A 5,525-nucleotide genomic window follows, 5' to 3' on the forward strand; every position below is an offset into this window, starting at 1 on the left:
AATACTCTCATTAGGAAAATATCAGCTTTTGAAAAGTGCATTACAGACAGATCTCCAAAATACATTGTACAGTTGTATCTTATTGTCCTTTTAAAGACCTCTTCCAGGACTCATGAACCTTTCTGCAAAATGGACCCACAGAGGGACAACTTAAAAAAAATATGGAAGTGGTTAGCCTGCGTTTGACCACATAACCTCAACAGTTGTCCTGACCAGAGTATTTAGATGTTTGTGCTGGAGTACAGAAATATCTAATCAAGCTTTTCCAGAAGAATTCCCTCCAACATGGAGCACTTGCTATCAATCACTGCTGTTTACAGATTATATCTCAATCCTCTATTGCAGGGGTTCCCAAACTTTTTCAGCCGCGCACCCCTTTCAGTGTTCCAACCGGCTTGGCGCATCCCAAAAAAAGAAGAAAAAAACCTGTTGCAGTTACATCAATTCAACCATCTTAACAAAAGTTGTGGGAATAAAATTAGAACATAATTTGAATTAAACTGCAATAAAGTTGCAACATCCACAACAGAATCCTGAGTATTTTGGGTCCGTGTACCTTCAGGCAATTCGATTTTTTTCCGGAAAACCAAAACGGAAAACGGAAACTGACCAAGGTACTTTTTATCAGTTTGATTAAACGGTATAATTCAACATAGAAAAAACACAAAAACGATTCGTTTTCCCGTTTTGTGGTTTCTGCACATAAAACCAAAATCCATTAAACGGCTTCATTTTGGTTTTTTCGTTTTCGCCCCCAAAACGGAAATACCATTCAATTTTCGGTTTCAGAAGTGGGCGTGGCTTTCAAGCCCGCCGGTCCGGTGCCCTTCAAAATAAAGGCATGGCATGGAGAAACTTTCGTTGTATTTTCTGCCCTCATCGAAACTTCTGTGTTTTAAATTAAAGCAGTACTGATACATATATAAATATATACATATATTTAGATGTAATATATATTTATAATTTTTATAGCTACAGGGTTTACTCGGAATAAAGTCATCTATTGAGTGTCAGAGAGATTTAACTGCGACAGGACAGACACTCAGGACAGGTATTTTAAACGACCAGCAGATGGAGCTGTTCATCAATGTGACAGTTAATCGCCATATCCAGCGTATTTTAACACCTCATAGTCAATAAATGGAACATTTATGAAACGGTGTGTTGTGTGTGGAACTTTACATATATATCTGGGAAAACAGCCAATATAAACAGGAGTGAGGTAGAAAAAAATTATCCCTGCATTTTTGCTTCTCAGTAACATTATTTTTGTTGTTGTGTGTGTCATGCAGGACAGCAAGAGTGATGTCAGTAACTCTGTTTTCAAAATCTGACAGCTATGAGATTGTCCCAGGATGCAAGAGTACAGCGAAAGCTTGTCCACTGCTTATGGGACTGATTTATGCCCTGAACTGTGCATACCCTCCTATTTTGTGCTACACTTTTAAAGTCCTCTAAGAACTCTTGCTGGAGATGGATCAATTTAAACTCTACACAAAAGAAAACACCCTGAAGTGAAAGTTACTGTCATTATTCTGTCTTCCTAGAGGAGGAAAATATTTCTGTAATGAATGTTTTCAAACACTCTGACAGTGTTGTAAACTTTTCACTACATATTTAAAAAACACTGTTCCACTTTGAATGTAAAATTTATCACTGCCCCATAAAGAAATTTAGAAATTGAATTCACACTAATAGTGGAGTTACTTATTTGTGAAGCCGTTTCTTTAATGCATAGAGTATTGCTTAATTTTATTTGTAAACGTTTATCCAGAGACAACTGGCGTCAAATATATTGTTTTAGTGCGTAGTGTAACATAATGCAAAGTCAAAAATGTTTACTTTAATTTCATGTCAAAATTACATAAATTGCCTTTAAACCTTAATGGCACATTACTTAATTATGTACAAAAACTGGAAATATGTTATGTTCTATTGTAAACTTTAAGCTATTGCCTTATGTAACTAGTTTTTACATCTCATTCCACTTTAATAAAACTTTGTTTTAAATAATGCTGTGAAGTTATTGAAATGTCAGCCTATGGTTCAGCTTGAATAAGTTTGAGATATTAAAAAAACATTTTTGCCTTTCTAAATAACTTTAACCTGGGCAGTTTTTTACCTGTATGGGAGGTCTTTGAACTCCATAAATAATATGACTTCTCTGCAACTGTCAGGAGAGAGAACTATACTGTCATTTAGTAAAATAATACATTTTGTTTTGCCATTAAATTTGGTAATTGTTAGTGCACCATCTCAATGACTGTTTGATCATGAGCTATTCTAATGTTACAACACACTTAATTGTCTCTTCAGTGGTGTAGAGAGGGTGTGAATAGTTCTTCACTTACAGCAGCTTGTGCAACATCCTATCTAGACTCGGCTCTAACATCCAGAGCTATTCACAGCACAGAGCCAGTTTCTTCAAGTCTATGTTTCTGCTGCACCAGCAGAACCCGCATAAACATTTTTCTACGTAAAAAGTTCTACAAGGCATTGCTCATCCTTTTTTCATTGTGTTCTGTTTTCTTTAAAAGGGATAAACACTAGAGTTATGTTTTAATGACTTCAAAACAAAATAGGAAGCACAATTCAGACAAAAATACAAGATGAAATATAAACCAATTTAATAGCTGTACTGATGCAACAAAAAACAAAAACAAGTAGTTAGCCAAAAACTTTTAACATATTGAACATGAACCAATCGAATAATAACATTAACATGAAATTTTAAGTATTTACTCAATTGACTTTAGGCAATTAAGTGCTTCTGAGAGTCCTGCTACTTCTGTGTAGCTTGGCAGGTCATCTCTACACTTGAGGCACTGATCAGAGTTGTTCCTCCACTCCTGAACACACTCCGCACATCCCACCAGGGTCCGACAGCAGGACGAAAACATGGGGCGAGTCATAACGGCTGAAAAAGGACAGATCAGTTTAATACATTCTGCATAGGATGCAGTTCTTCCAGGCTATGCATCTTAACAAAAAAAATCAAAAACTATATTCCACTATCATAAATTGTACAACTGAAAGCATCTTGAGTGCCCCAGTGTAGTGAATGGGCCGAACTTATGAAACACTTTTCCAGTCAAACTGAAAACTCAAAGCTGTACACTGGAGCTACTTTCTCCCATTTGCACTGAACAACAAGCACACATCCATAAACCGATACGCAGAACAGCAGGCAACTCGGAGTTCAGTGTCTCGCACAGGGATCCATAAACATGTGAAAGGGAGAGGCTGTAATCGAACCCACATCCTTCATCAACTACTCAAACCATTGAGCCACAGTCATGGCATTGTCCATTGTGTCTTAGGTTACTTTTTTGGTCAAAATTAAAGAACAAACTGAAAACAATTTGCAATACTGACATGTTATGCATAGCTGACCAATATGTAAACACACATAATGGAAACATTACCTCTGCAGATCAAACAGACAAAGGCCTGTTTTATTTCTGGCCAAACTGGAGACAGGTTCCGGCTCAGGGTCACAAGATTATGAATATTGCTGGTAACCTCTTCTCGAAAAGTCGATCTCTTGACGGCCAAAACTTTTCTGGCATTTTGTTTCCAGTACACAGACCCTTCAAATAAGAAATGCAGATGAAAACAGAGTTAGCTAAAGTAAAGAATAATGTAATGCCACTACTTACAACATTAATGCTATGGAATAAGTGATATGAGTTTGGTGTCTGTGAAAAAGTTATATATTCTAATTACCAGTTGTCCCTTCAGACTCAACAATTTCATTCCCGAGGGTGTCAGTGAGGGTGTAGTCCTCCTCATCTGCCATGGCACCTTTTAATTTTGACAATATGATAGACACAGTTGCCTCTGACTCAGTGAAACGCACCATGACCACACGTGTTGAAACAAGCTTTCCCTCCTTCACCTCAGACACATGGAGAGCCCTAAAATGCATTAACACGAATAAAAAGAGACCAGCAATATCAGCACAACGTTCAAGTCCATGTAAGACTTTCAATGCACAGCACTTTGTGTTGTGTCTGAAATATAAGAGGAAGAAATGCATTAATGTCTCACGGTTGGGGAATTCAGGCTTTAACATATAGTTTCTCAGTTTGCTTAAAATCTAATTCTACAAGGATCATCTTCAAAGTTAAGAACTAAGGTAATTTAATTTGTATTAAACACAAACTGTTAACATCTGAACACACCTTTGAAATGACCTTTGTGTAGAAGCTGATCTCGCCACTGTGATCAAGTTTGCCGTGGGTGGCGTGCCACTACGAAAAGAAAATGGGCGAGATGTGCTAGGGGAGGTAGTGTGGTATGGTACTGTTTCCGTAGTCTCCCCTGCTTCGCCATGGACTTCATAGTGCTCATGGTTATGTAGGTCAATGGAGCTAAAACTTCCATTTTCAAGGGGAAAAAATGCAACATTTGCTGCATCTGTAAGGTACAGACTGGATGCGTTGAGCTATGGAGGAAGAATTAAAAATATGGATGTCAGTCCAGACTCATAAATACATATAAAAAAAATAAAAATATATTAATTTGTATCTATCCAAAGCGGTAGTCAAAGGTAATACACAGGGAATTTTTTAAATCTTGATCAATTCACAGTTTAAAATATTCTGCGAATGAGGAGAAACAAAGGTGAATACGAATTTAAAAATCCTGTCTGTAAAAATGTAAAGAATACAGGACCATAAAGTTTTATGTCTAAGTCTCCTGAAGTGTGAATTCTTATCTAAGACTAAGAGAAAAAAAAAAAATTAGAAAACAGCACTACATTTTTAAACACTCTTTACAGACTTTGGATATAGTCGGATTCATTTTGATGTGAAATTCAATACATTTAGAGATTGTAAAGGTATGACACAATGTGCAAATTGATGCAAAGGTGACAGCATGTTATGTTTTTTCTTTTTCTTTTTTAAACACAGGATGATATATAAGCTACTGTTGTGCTCCAGTGATCTCCTAACCTGACGCCGCCAGATAGATTTGCTCCGCATCAGGGACGTGCAGAGGGGGGGGCGGAGGGGGCTTGAGCACCTGCCCCTTTGCCCCTTGGTGCCCAAAGTGCCCTTTTGTCAGTTTTTTTTTTTTTTTTTTTTTTATGTGCGTGTTTGTTGGTGTGTGTGTGCATGGTGCATGTCCAAAAGAATAATAATTTAGATATACCGTGGCTGGTTACATGATCCAGATAACGTACCCTCACTCTGCCCTACTTTTCCTCTCGCAGCTCCCAGCTCCGCTGCCTCACGCTGGCCAATCTGTCCTGCCCACTGATCTCTATCACACACTGGAGTGCTAATCACCGTCTGTTTGAACGAGTCGCTTTGAAGCCACCAGCCGCCATATTGGTACTCCTTATTTCCCCCCAGTAACTAGGGAATATGTGCGCTACAGCATCGAATAACGAGGATTTTCTCATGTTCAGGGGGGGCTTAAAACTTTTAAAATGTCAAATGCCATATACTTTTATGTTATGTTCTAAAAATATCAAGTACTGAGAAAGTCATGTGCTGAAATATTTTGCATTTTATTCA

The 5,525-nt window shown here is 37.6% G+C and overlaps 1 long non-coding RNA gene across 1 annotated transcript; it reads right to left on the minus strand.

Moving 5' to 3' along the window:
* Window positions 1-2,621: 2,621 nt before the first annotated feature.
* On the minus strand, window positions 2,622-4,988 carry LOC118558388. The gene is made up of 5 exons (XR_004928337.1): window positions 4,959-4,988; window positions 4,185-4,447; window positions 3,727-3,917; window positions 3,426-3,590; window positions 2,622-2,917 (listed from the first exon to the last, which is right to left on the minus strand). It is a non-coding gene; the product is annotated as an uncharacterized LOC118558388 (long non-coding RNA).
* Between the last annotated feature and the right edge of the window lie 537 nt (window positions 4,989-5,525).

Source organism: Fundulus heteroclitus, unplaced genomic scaffold (genome assembly GCF_011125445.2).
Source record: "Fundulus heteroclitus isolate FHET01 unplaced genomic scaffold, MU-UCD_Fhet_4.1 scaffold_126, whole genome shotgun sequence".
Classification (NCBI taxonomy): domain Eukaryota; kingdom Metazoa; phylum Chordata; class Actinopteri; order Cyprinodontiformes; family Fundulidae; genus Fundulus; species Fundulus heteroclitus.